This window comes from Protopterus annectens, chromosome 1.part1 (assembly GCF_019279795.1).
Source record: "Protopterus annectens isolate FY-2018-M chromosome 1.part1, PAN1.0, whole genome shotgun sequence".
NCBI classification, from domain to species: domain Eukaryota; kingdom Metazoa; phylum Chordata; order Ceratodontiformes; family Protopteridae; genus Protopterus; species Protopterus annectens.
The window spans coordinates 566979795-566993722 of record NC_056726.1 but is presented as its reverse complement, the minus strand read 5'-3'; positions in this window follow the sequence as shown (position 1 = coordinate 566993722).

The following is a 13928-nucleotide window of genomic DNA, read 5'->3' as shown; positions in this document are numbered from 1 at the left end:
GTCAGTCATCTCATTGATTGGCATCCCCCCTCTGTACAGCCACTGGTTGCCTGTTGACCATATCATACCTAGCCAAACAATTCCTTTTCAAAGTTTCCCTCTAGCCTCAAGGAGGGCAAGACAAGATAAACTGGGAGAGAATTTGAGGTTGCCCATCTAATTATCTTGTGAGACTAACAGGGTTTACTCTCCAGGCAACAAATGCAGGCATCAGGCTAGATGTCCACCAATACCATCATTACATCATACAACTCCTTACTAGTAACATATTGTGATGTACTGCGGACATTCCTACAAAGGAAAGATGATACATCCTTATTAACAGACCACTGGAGGCCATCACAGAACCCTCCAGGTTACTTCCCACTGGGTGACTACATCATCCTGAGGAAAGGCAGGCCTGGACTTAGCTGAAGACCTAGGACCTAGCAGGAGAAGGCAGTGCAGGTGTATGGTGAAGTGACCTGTGCCATACCGCAGACATAGCAATGGCTGACAGTGCATAAAGTAGTACATAAGTGCAGAGAAATAAAACAGCAAACATCAATTACATATAAAAGAAGGAAAAAGTGAATGAGGGACAGAGATGCTCAACATAGGATTGCAGTAGAAGGAGTTTCCCCCAGCAACAATGTGCTAATGCACAGTTCTACTGGTAGGAAACTATATGCAGCTATATCATGGACAGTATATACTTACCTGTGGAACAGGGGAGTGACTCCATACGGCTCTGAAAGGTCATAATGTTCTCCTCTACTTCCCCAGGAGCTAAAAACATTAAAAAAAACATAAAGTAAAATGTAAATATACATAAATTACATGTTCTGCATTTGGTTAGGCAGTTAATAGTACAGTCTGTACCTCCCCAGGAGCTGAAAAACATAAAAACATCTACATAAACAACATGCCCTGCATTTGGCTAGGCAATTAATACTACAGTTTAGTAAAATGAACCTGCCATTTGCACTTAATGCAGAGTTCGCTAGCACTTTCCTTAACTTCATCTTCCCATTGGCCAAGAAGGTCATCACAGTGCCACTTTGAATCATTGTAGTGGTACCTGCACAGTTCACCTGTGCCATACCTGTCAACCTCTTACTGCAAGAAATCTGGACAAAGCCTGACAAAATAGGGGGGGGGGGCAAAGACCCAAAAATAGGGACAGATTTTAAATTGATGTTATAAACTTAGAAAGTTGCTAGAGTAACAAGGTTTGTGTTAACATACATTTGCTAATGAAATCTGAACCTCAAATATATGTCATTATTTAGTGACTTCAATCCTCAGATCATCCCAGTGATTTGTCAGAAAACCACAAATTTTATGAGGAATAGACCAAAAATGTGAGAAAAAATCTGGACAGTTGAGAGATATGACCTGTGCAGGTAATGCCTGTTGCAGTAGTCATTGCCCTGGTAAGACAGTGTCAGGCATCCACCTTATACTGGGGACAGTCATCGCAGGAGCTTCTGGTGGTCACTGTACATTAAGTGCAGGCATGTTTTTGATTCTTTGTTGTACTGCTGGGAGCACTGCCATGGTCAGAGCCCTTAGAAGCCATGGCCACTTCACAGGTCACAATCTAGAGAAACTGAATAGCACATTTGTATTGATGCTCATTGCAGGTGTCAGATGGGCACTAAGGCAACAAGACAGTTTGCAAAGCCAACATAACTAAAATGGTCAGTGGCCTCAAAAATCTTGGTTATCAGAAAACACTTACCGCCCTTTTTGTGTACTCAGTCTCTGACAGACATCTCCATGGAGATCTATCAATGATCCACCCACACATGTTCATAGGTTCATAGGTAGGTACTAGGATATTGGCCCTAGGGCCTATATAAGCCTAGCCAAACAGTACCCTGGCTTTCGCCACCCATGAAAAGTATTTTCCTGTGCCCCTGTCAAGCAGAGCCACAGAAGTGATCCCCAGGGTGAATTTCCTATCTCCCATCCAATCATCAAGATTTTTCTTGAAGAGTGCTAATGAGGAGCTTTGTTTGATATAGATAGGTAGTTTGTTCCAGAGTATGGGAAGTCTCTGGGACAGGAATCTATCCCTCCAGCATGTTCTGTTTATTGTGGTGACAAGGTTTAGGTCCCTAGAGCGTGTAGCTCAGAGGGATTGGGATTTCTTTAAGTGAAGCATGTCCAACAGCTCTGGGTTTGACATAGCTTTGAATGTTAGGCAGAGATTGCCTCTGAGTAGGTGATATGCGACGGAGTAAAGCTGGAGTTTTTTGAGATGGTCTGTGTAGGACATCTGTTTGAGGCCAGTAATCCTCTTTGTGAGGTATTTCTGTGGCCTTTCCAGTTGTTGTAGATGTCTTGTGAGGTACATACCAAAAGGGGCACTGTACTCTATAATGGGTCTAATGAGTGATGAGTAGAGGGGAACAATGACGTCTTTTTTCCTGGATAAAAAATCTTTTGTGATGAGGTGTGCCATGTAGAAGGATTTCCTGACTACTGTGGCGATGTGATTATCAAAGGAAAGACTACTGTCCACATGTGTCCTAAGGTCTCTTATCACACTTTCGGTGTTAAGTAGACTACCGCCTATGTGGTAGTTCATGGGTGCAGAGTTTTTGCCAAAAGGGATGACAATGCTCTTTTTGGCATTGAGCTTGAGGCCATGGCTTTGACAACAGGCATCTGTCTCAGTGAGGCCCTTTTGCAGAATGTCCACATCGTAAGGAGTTTTGATTATGGCTCCTAGTTTGCAGTCATCTGTGAACTTTGTTAGCCAAAGACCTTCTGTGTTAGCCTGTACTTCAGAGAAGTAGATACCAAACAGGAGAGGACCCAGGACTGAACCCTGTGGTACTCCGTTTGTCACTGGTCTGAAGTTGGATTTAGAGTCTGCTACTTTCACAGTGTGGGTTCTGTTAGCGAGCCAGTTGGCAACTCATCTTGTGACATATGGATTTATACCTAGTTTAGTGATTTTATCTTTAATTCCAGAGTGGGGGATAGCGTCGAAAGCCTTAGTGAGATCTAGATAGGCTGTGTGAACCACCTTATCCTCATCTATGGCTTTGGAAACCGCTTCAAAGAAGTCTATCAGGTTTAGGAGACATGATCTGTCTTTTACAAACCCGAACTGGGTAGGGTCCAGAGTTTGGAGATTACCAATGTCATTGTTTATAATTTCCATGATGATACATTCCATAGCCTTGTAGACCAGGCTCATCAGACTAATGGGGCAGTAGTTTCTGGGGTCCATGGTGGCTCCCCCTTTGTGAAGTGGGATAACCATTGCTCTGTGCCATTCAGTGGCACAAAGCCTGAGGTGAGGCTATGATTGAACATGGTACTTAGGTGAGGTGCCAGTTCATTCTGTAGTTCATGTGGAACGCAGCCTGGGATGCTATCAGGTCCCATGGATGCTGTATTCTTGGCTTTGGAGAGTGTGTTTTTTACCTGTGCAGCCATGATTACAGGAACTTTGCATTCTTCCAGTATAGAGATGGACCCTTTAGGGGGTGAGAGGGGTAAAGTTAGCACTGAACCTATCTGTCAGGATGTTGGCAATATCAGTTGATTCTGTATATTTAGTGCCATTGTGCTGTAACTCAGAGCAGATCTGACTGTTGCCATTGAGATTCTTGACATAGCTATAGAATGCTTTGTTGTTGTCTTTAGAATCAGTGGTGATTTTGTTTTCATAACTAGCTTTGGAGGATTTTATGAGGGATCTCAGCTTCTTACTGAGGCTGACCAGGGACTTCCTCCAATCATGGGATTTTACTCTTTTTTTCAACAGTTTATTTCTTCTGTTGTAGAGTTTGTTTATGGCAGGGGACCACCAGATTGCCTTCTTTTTTTTGGAGAATAGCATCTTGGTTCTGTTAGGGATTGCATGATCCATGCACTCATGTAAGTGCTTATGAAGTGCATTTGTATAGGATTCAGCAGTCATACCTCTATTGTCCGTCAGCATGGTTGTTGTGAAGTTTACCACTTCTGTCTTAAGAAGCGTAAAGTTGGCTTTGGAGAAATGTTTTACGGTGGTTTCCCGAAAGGGTGGTGGTGGTGGGATGTGGATGTCTAGGGTGATTAGCTTGTGGTCGGATCTGACCTACGAGGAATTGACCTCTGGTGTGGAACACCATTTGCCCATGTTGGTAATGACCAGGTCTAGGATATTGCTGCCCCCTGTGGGGGTCTGGATAAGTTGATCCAAGGTGCTGGAATTTATGAATTCCAGAAAACGTTGAGCACAGAAGTTGGTACATGAGTAGTTTTCCAAGTTAATGGTGGGATAGTTGAAATTGCCCATTATTAGGATGTTAAGTTGTACCCTAATATTTTCCAGTGTATCAAGAAATGAGGAGTGGGAATCATGGGGCATGGTGGGGGATCTGTAGCAAGCTACAATTTGGATTGTGGTCTTGCCCAGAGTTAGTTGCACTTGGATAATCTTGGATGCATTATGCTGAGCAACTAGCCTGGAGGTGTGGATATCCTTAACGAATATGGACACACCTCTGCCTTTAGTGTTTTGGTCCAGGTTAGGTGGCCGAAAGGTGTGGTATGAATTATAGTCTGGTAGTGCAGGGGTGCTCTCTGGAGCATTGAACCAGGACTCTGTCACTGCACAAATGTCGATGTTCTCCATTTTAAGGAGTGCCTCGAGTGAATGCATTTTGAGGTTTAGACTTCTAGCATTGAGTAGCATTACCCTTAGATTTTGCTTGCTTGTACCTGTTACAGTGGTGAATTTGTCATTTGAACCTTGCCTAAAAAGGCTCTATAGGGGTGGCAAGTATCCGGAATCCCAAGGCAGATAGGTGCAGACCATCTCTGGCAAAGCATCGTGGTTTGTCAATCATATCATCCCAGGCAGACAGATACTGGATCCCCTTAGAATGACACCAGAAGCTTAGCCAATTGTTGTAGTCAATCATTTTGTCCTTGTACTGTGGTATCATTCTGGGTGATGGCAGGATGCTACTCAGAGCTAGGGTAATACCTGCTTGGCTACAAGATTGGACAACTCCTCCATGTCTCTTTTCATGTAGTCCAGGGAGGTATGTCTCAGGTCATTCACACCAACATGGACAATGACAGAATCATATTTGTACTTGTTGTGGAGTGACCTGAGTGCGTGCGTTACGTGTTGAATCCTGGCACCCAACAGGCAGCTGACAGTAACTTTCTCCTTGTTTAGCCTGGTGAGTGGAACATCAGTGTGCCTGACTATAGAGTAACCTATGACTAGAGTGTTGGATACGTTGTTATGCCTTATGGGCTGTGGTTGAGTGGCACACTGAGTTTGTGGGCTATGTGTCATTTGGGTTGTGTTAGGGGTGGAGGTTGCTTGCGTTTCTGCTTTGGAGGTCTCTGTTGATTGGATAGATTTTTATTGAGAGCCTCAGTGAATGTAGGTGCGTGTTTTGTGTTTCTATGTGTGTGTTTTGGTGGTGTAGGTTTTGAGGGACTCTGTGATGAGTGTGGTGTGGTGCAAGTATTTACCTTCTCCTCTTGACTGTCTAGTCAAGTCTTGAGTGAAGAGAGCTTTGCTTCCAGTTTGGCTATATAAGTGCATCTCTCACAGGTTGTTGTGTTGGGTGGTAGGAGGAGAGGGTTTTATGTGCACATGAGGCATTGCCCCAAGATGCCCAGATTCATCAGGTAGACAGGAGAAAACACCGGGAGCTGACCCTTAGACATGCCTGGATAGGTGTTTATTTATTAAGTACTAAAAACTGTTTTCCTCTAGCCAAGTGAGGAAAGTTGAGTACTGTAGTAATTTGTAGCATATTTAGTGCTTACAATGAGTTCTGAACAAGTGCTGAGCTCAAAGAAACAGATTTTAGTGTTGAAACTAGAAAACTGGCTAGTTCTAAGAAACAAAATTAAGTTAGAAGGCTTCCCTCCAACACAGAAAGGCTTGGGGGCTCAGAAGCCCACAAACAGTCCTGGATACAGCAAATCTGTATCTGGACTAGACAACTTACAGGAAAGGCAGGAAACAAGCTTAGAAATTTTTTTTTTTTGTAAAGGGGAAAGGAGGAGCGGAAATTAACTGGGATGGCCTTCTCAAATGTTCTCCCTGGATTAGGTAGAATGAGGTAATGACACTAGACTGGGAGGAGTGTCCCAGATCAAATTTACTGTAGGGGCGGGCAACTGCAAAGCCACCAAGTATAAAAACAGGATACCAATAGGGAGAGAGTGTGGAAAACAACAAACAAACCCAACCAGATGCTTAACAATTGTAGAAAATTTCTAGTTAATACCTCACACATAGTGAAACTAGCTAGAAAGGTATATGCAGACAATAAACGTGCTATAAATAACTCATAAAAATAAGCAAGAAAACAGGATACTTAATGTTATATATCACAGATCAGCTTGCTCAGTGCCCTTCTTCCGATTAGCTCAGTGTGAAATGGCAGAAACACTCACAAGTTAACTTACACATATTCTCCAAAAATGTCATGTTAATGTTGCTTGGGCACTTACAAAAGCAGTTCAGGTTTCAACTTTGTTACTTAAGAAGTTAACTTGTGACTGTTTCTGCCATTTCACACTGAGCTAAGAATATGTGTAATGCACTTATACTGCGGTGGTGGTGCTGCGGTAGCATTGTCGCCTCATAGCAAGACGTTGTCCCATTCGATTCTCAGCTAGAGTTTCTTCTGTGTGGAGGCATACGTGAATGGGGCATGCCTTCGTTGAAGGTTGTGCATCAGGGCTGGTAACCCTGTATGTAAAAATCCACTACCAATCATTAGCGGACCGAAGTTCCGCTGTGGCGAGCCCTAACCGGGAAAAGCCGAAAGACACAAACAACATGTGTAATGCACTTCACAGCCACATCTGCATGTGCATAGTTTGGTAAGAGCTTCTTAGTGCAGCTTTGGGTCAATGTGCATTATATAAAATGTGTATTTCAGAGACAAACATCCTTTATTGGTTTATTAACAAAACTGCCATGCTAACCTCTTCAAAACTAAATAATAAATGCAAGTGTGGTCATTGCAGTGCTCATTGCACTATTGACTTTGTTAAAATGGAAGCAAAATAATTGGAAGCTGGAAAGCTGTTGCTAGGGGTACATATATCTGCAACTGCTTTTTTAAGTGTCCAAGCAACATTAACATGACATTTTTGGAGAATATGTGGGTAAAATCTCTGTTGTTTTACAGTTGCTATGTTATGTTTGTTGCAGAGGGGTGGTGAACATCTCACTGGTGTGTAGAGTGGGATGGGGGACCACAGTAGAGTTTGTCTGCTTTGACGTGTTATGCCACAGTGCTTTACTAATTATAGCATGAGGTATGCTTTCTGTTGGGGGGGTGCAGGCCTTATAATGGGGGAATTCTTCTCTACTGTGTCTCTCTGTATTCTGCTGTGGTGGAGAGCTGCTTTCCAAAACAATGTCTTTCTGTGGTTTGTTAGGGTGGGAAATTACTTGTCAAAATGTCTGTCCCTGTTGTTGGTTAGGGAAATTGCTTTTCCAAAGGTATCAATATGTGTCACTCTGCTCCTGCTTGGAGGAATTCCATTTCAAAATGTTCCTCTCTGTTGCTTTGGGGGTGCTGTGCAGCTTGAAAGGCAATTATATGGATGAAGGAGTAACATACATGCAACATGTTCTGCTTGTCTGGGAATTGCCTTACTAACATGTTACATGGCATTGCAAGTGACATATTCAGAGATGGCTTTTAGTTGTCCTCAGCATCTTTTTGTGCTAAAGACCTACAAATGCCAGTCAGCAGGCATCAATGGATTGTTTAGCAATTAGTACAGAGGATAAGGCTCCGAACTGTTATTGAACTGCTTCCTGTAACAAAGGGTATAGGGTTTGATTTCCTTCCACCTCCATTTGCTTGCTGTATGACACGGAGCAAGTCACATTAACAGACAGTCTTGCTGGGTTACACCTCAGAATGGACTCGTGCTCTGTGAGCTTACCTGGTTAACACATGTATAAAAAATAGTGGCCTTGCTTTTAACAAAACTCTTGTTTGTTTGAAACTGTTTGCCTTCAGCAGTATAGGGTTCATCGAAAGTAGACATGTAGATAAGTCATGGATGTTACAAAGCAACACCAATTGAGACAGTCAGTGCAGGTGAACACAGCTGTAGCTATTCAACTGGAGACTATATATGTGATGCATGGGGTCACATGCAGATGCAGTAGCATCCAGCCACACTGCCACAGAAGGGTTTACAGTTACTAACTGCATGGTTTGACATATGTATATCTTCATATTTAAAGAGCAAGATAGGGCCAAAAGAAAGAAAGAAAACAAATGGAATTTGCCAGGCAATGAAAGACATCTTTCGGCAGACCCTCTGTGAACATAGCCAGTGGAGCTTCCTAACCAACAAGAATGCATGGAAGTTGCTGTGGATGACAGTGCTGTCTGTGGCAAAAACAGGTCACTAACTCAAGTACAATATAGGATCACTGACAAAATCCATCACGCTCATACAAAGGTAATCAACTTTGCACAGGGGAAGATGGCCTGGGATAGGGGCACAGCTATACAGATATCACTGACAGACATGGAACAGATCGTAGCATCTCCGTCTTAGCTAAAAAACATCTACCTCATACCTTAAGTAGGACTTGACATTGGCATGGAACTTTGCCCACCACCACGGGTATCAGTGGGTGATGTCCTAGGCCATTATGCCCCTATATCTATGTTATGTAGAGCAATGTGCCAAAGACAAAGACAGACACTAGCAAATATGGTCATATTCTCCCTTCATGCACTTCTGGACTTCTTCAGCTGCATGAGTCAGCACAAGGTATGTAGGCTTATAATTTTTTCCATGCCATTTTGTTTTACAGCTGAAGCATCATTAAAACCTAGGACTGACACAAAGATACATTGATATACTAGAGTGTTTCTGTCTGTTTCTCCAGGTGATTCCTTGCCTGGGTTCTCCACCATAGATGTTGGCATGTCTGATGTGAGTGGAAAACATAAACCTTATCATGGTGGCAGCCAAAGCCTGGCAGTCTGTGGCCACATTACCCCATCACAAATGGGCGCTGAGGTGGGCATATTACTCTCCCCTTCACATACACATCTCCATTGCCTGTGCCACTCACCCCTGAGTCACATGTGACCATTGTATGGCAAGATTTGGATCACACAGCAGCACAGGGTACATCCTCTTGCCCTGCAGCCCACACAACAGTGATTGTTGGCAAGTGCCATAAGAATGGGAACAGAAGTAAGAGCTGATATTTAGGTGGGCAGCAGTGATTTGGTTCCTGCCCCACACCTGAGCTAAATGTCTCTATTGCCTCTGCACAGTGAATGTGCAGGACAATCAGAGAGGCACAAGCTGATGCTACCACATAGATTTCAGATTTAATCAATGTGGTATGTGGGGCTAACTGACAACATCACAGATTGTTTTGCCTGTTTCAAATGCATTTCTGATGGGTGTTGTGGGGAGTCTATATCCTCCAGGTGCCTGTGTGCTGTTGTACATCATGGGAATTGCCATTCTCTTGACTAGTCCTCTTCCACCAATATTGGGGAAACCTAATGTGTGATGGTGAGGGGTGGTCTGGGTTCCATAACACTACCTACTCCACATCTTCTGCTACAGCAGAGAGTTGATTATCCGAAAGTCAATTATCTGAAACATCAATTATCTAAATGCAGCTTTGCAAAGCTTTTGGGTAGGAAAAAAAATCATAAAATCTGAATATGTAAACATTATACATATTCACTTGCACATGTGCTTGTAGCCTGCTCGTGTGTGAAAACTATTTTTATCATCCACTGGAATCACCAAATGGTTGAAAAGTGTATACTTTTTTTGGTTCAGAGAACCGGCTTTTGCGAAAGTGCACTTTCAATGTAGTGCACTTTCTCTTTAATGGGTCTCGATGTTTCTTTGAGATAGTGAAATTTCGATCGAGAAACATAGACCCATCACAAGTAAAATTTAAATCCTTGAATCTAGTAGTTCTGATGCTGTTCATTTTGCAGATGAGCAAGAAGCCCATCAGAGCTGGATCTGAGGATGCCTTGAGTGCCAAGGTATACATTGCCTGTGAGTGACCTGTAAGATACAGAGTACAGAGCTAGGGCTTTAAAGTGATCCATATAGGACAATGTGTTTATAACATGGATTCTTCTCATAAGGAACCTTTGCGGGCATTCTAACTGTTGTGTGTGACTGGACAAGTACATGCCAAAGGGGACATTATACTCAATGATATGTCTGATAAGAGCCGAATGAAGTGGCACTATGATTTTTTTGGGCCTGGATGCCATGCCATTTACTTATAAGCTGGGTGACATAGAATGATTTTCTTACTACCTTGACTACATGTTGATCAAAGGCCAGATTACTGTCTGTGTATGCTCCCAGATCCCTGACTATTGTGTCAACTCTTAGGGATGTCTTATCAATGGAGTAATTAGCTCAGGTGGCAGCTTTCCAAAAAGGCACTGTAATGCTTTCATAGATTAGTACTAGGTGAACTGCCCTTGTGGGCCATTTTAAACCTAGCCAATTACCCCATGTGAGAATCAAACCCTGCACCTTGTGTTTGTAAGGTGAACACACTAACCATTATGCCAACATTCCACCCCTGCTTTTCTAGGCATTGAGTTCTAGTCAGTGACTTTGGTAGTGGTCATTTGTCTGTGTTAAACAGTAAGATGTTTGTGTCATAGGGGTGTCTGTAATAGCTCCCAATTTGCAACCATCTGTGAACTAGGTCAGCTGAAGACCCTTGACAATGGACTTCCCTCTGAGTAGTAGATGCCAAATAAGAGCAGTTCAAGCACAGAGCTTTGAAGTACTCTGCTGGAGACGAGTCTGGTCTCTTAGTAGAGGTAGCATCACCAATCCTGACTTCCTGGGTCCTGTCTGTGAGCTAGCTGACAATCCAGTGAGTTATGTAGGGGTTTATGCCCAATTTGGTGAGTTTGTCATGCTATGCTTTTTATCAGTCACTTAAACAGTCTCAGTTAACAATATCTACACATATGAAGAAAGGAGTTGCTGACACACAGCTAGAGAAGCACAAGCACTCTTTACCCACAAAAAAACATACCAACACATAGTCATTGATATAGTTTTATGCAAAATCAGATTGCTAGAGCAGGTCTAAAAAATCTATGCTCACACACATACACACACACACACACACACACACACACACACACACACACACACACGTAACAACTATAAATAAATGCAATCTGAGGATCATGCTGCTCAACACTAGAAGTCAAAATCTCAAGATGCACTCACTCGAAGCACTCCTCAAAATGGAGAACATCGACATTTGTACTGTAACAGAGACTTGGTTTAAAGTGGCAGAAAGCACCCTTGTGCTACCAGGCTATAACTCATTCCACACTTTTCAGCCCCGAAATATGGACCATAGCTCCAAAGGCAGTGGTGTTTCCATATTCATAAAGGATATGCACACCTCGAGACTAGTAGCCCAGCAAACACATCTGAGATACTTCAGGTACAACTAACATTGGGTAAGATGGCAATCCAGATCATAGCCTGATATAGGTCCCCAACCATGTCCCTAGACTCTCACTCCACATTCCTAAGCACCCTGGAATCTGTCAAGGTCCAACCCAACACTCTTATACTAGGAGACTTCCAACTACCCCTCCATTAACTGGGAGAACTACTCAAGCACCAATACACTGGCCCAACGCTTCCTGGAATTCATCAGTTCCAATGCCCTGGACCAGCTCATTCTGACCACCACTAGAGGAAGCAACATCCTTGACCTGGTTATTACTAACATGGGAGACAGTTGCTCTACACTAGTAGCCAATCCCTCCCTGGTCAGACCTGACCATAATCTAATCACAATGGAAATCCACATCTCACCCACAACCCCTGCAAAGGTAACCACCTTGAACAACTTCTCCAAAGCTGACTTTGGACTCCTAAAAACAGAGGTGGCTAACTTCACAGCACCCATGTCAATGGAAAATAGCTGCATGACTGCTGAATCATACACCAATGCACTGTACCAACATGTATATAAATGCATGGAACTAGTCATACCCATCCTCCAAAAAAGGAAGCCAATCTGGTGGTCCCCTGCCATTAATAAACTCTACAACAGAAGGAAGAAACTGTTGCAGAAAAGGGTGAAATCCCAAGACTGGAAAAACTCCCTTATTAGCAACAACAAAAAGTTGATATCCCTCATCAAATCCTCTAAAGCCAACTATGAAGGCAGAATTGCAGCAGACACTAAAAACAACCACAAACCCTTCTATAGTTACATCAAAAATCTCCATGGCAATAGCCAGGTTTGCTCTGAGTTACTGCACAATAGTACTTCCTATACTGAGCCAAAAGATATTGCCAACATACTGGCCGACAGATTCAGTGCCAACTTTACCCCTCTCTCCCCCCCAAAGGACCAATCACAATACCTGATGAATGCCAGGTACCCAGCATTACTGCAGCACAGGTTAAAGCTGCATTGTCTAAGGCCAAGAATACATCTTCTATGGGACCCGACAATATCCCTGGATGTGTTCTACAGGAACTACAAAGTGAACTGGCACCACATTTGTGTGCCCTGTTCAGTCACAGCATCATCTCAGGCTTTGTCCCTACTGAATGGCGCAGTGCTACCGTCATCCCTCTCCATAAAGGGGCAGCAACTACAGACCCTGGGAATTATTGCCCCATTAGCCTGAAGAGTTTAATATATAAAGCTATGGAGCACATCATTATGGACCTGATTAACAAACATATAGGAAATCTCCAAACTCTAGACCCCATGCAATTTGGCTTTCTGAAAGGAAGATCATGCCTGCTCAACCTGGTTGACTTCTTTGAGTCAGTCACCAGGGCTGTTGATGAAGGTAAGGCATACAACCTACCTCGATCTGGCCAAGACCTTTGGTACCATTCCTCACTCGGGAATTATTGATAAACTCACCAATCTAGGCATCAACCCATATATCACTAACAGGTTGCAAATAGGCTCATACATAGAACACACAGTGTGAAAGCAGTAGACTCCAAGTCAGAGTGCCAACCAGTCATGAGTGGAGTCCAGCAGGGTTCAGTCTTGGGTCCTCTCCTGTTCTGCAGCTACTTCTCAGAAGTCCATGCCAACACAAAGGGAAGTTGGCTGGCCATTTGGCCGACGACTACAAGCCGGGAACCATTATTAATTCCCCTAGTGATGCAAACATTCTACAGAAAGGTCTCACTGAGACCAATGACTGGTGTCAAAACCATGGCCTTAAGCTTAATGCCAAAAAGTGTATCGTCATCCCCTTTGGTAAAAACTCAGTTCCCAACTTCCCACTAATTATCACATCAATGGGAGCCCACTGAACACTGAGGATGTTATAAGAGATCTGGGCACTCAAGTTGACAGCGACCTCCCCTTCGACCACCACATTGCCACTGTGGTCAGAAAGTCCTTCTATGTGGTGGCACATCTTATTACCAAGGGTTTTGCATCCAGGAAGAAAGAGGTCATTGTCTCACTCTACTCTTCCCTCATTAGACCAATCATTGAGTATAATGCCCCATCGCCTACTTAGAGACAATCTTTGCTTGACTTACAAAGCCATGTCTGATCCTGCTCTGTTAGAAATGCTGCATCTAAAGAGATCCCAATCCCTCCGCATCACACACTCCAGAGACCTCAACCTCATTACCACAATCAACAGAACATGCTGGAAGGACAGGTTCATAACCCAGAGACTGCCCATGCTATGGAATAGACTTCCCATACATGTCAAGCAGAGCACTTCGCTGTCCCACTTCAAGAGAAATCTTGACGAGTGGATGGGTAATAGAAAGTTCACCCCGAGGATCACTCCAGTGGCTCTGCTTGATAGAGGCACTGGGAACTAACATCGGGTGGCACGATGCCAGGACACTTCTATGGGCTAGGCTTGTAAAGGCTCCAGGGCCATTAGCCTAGT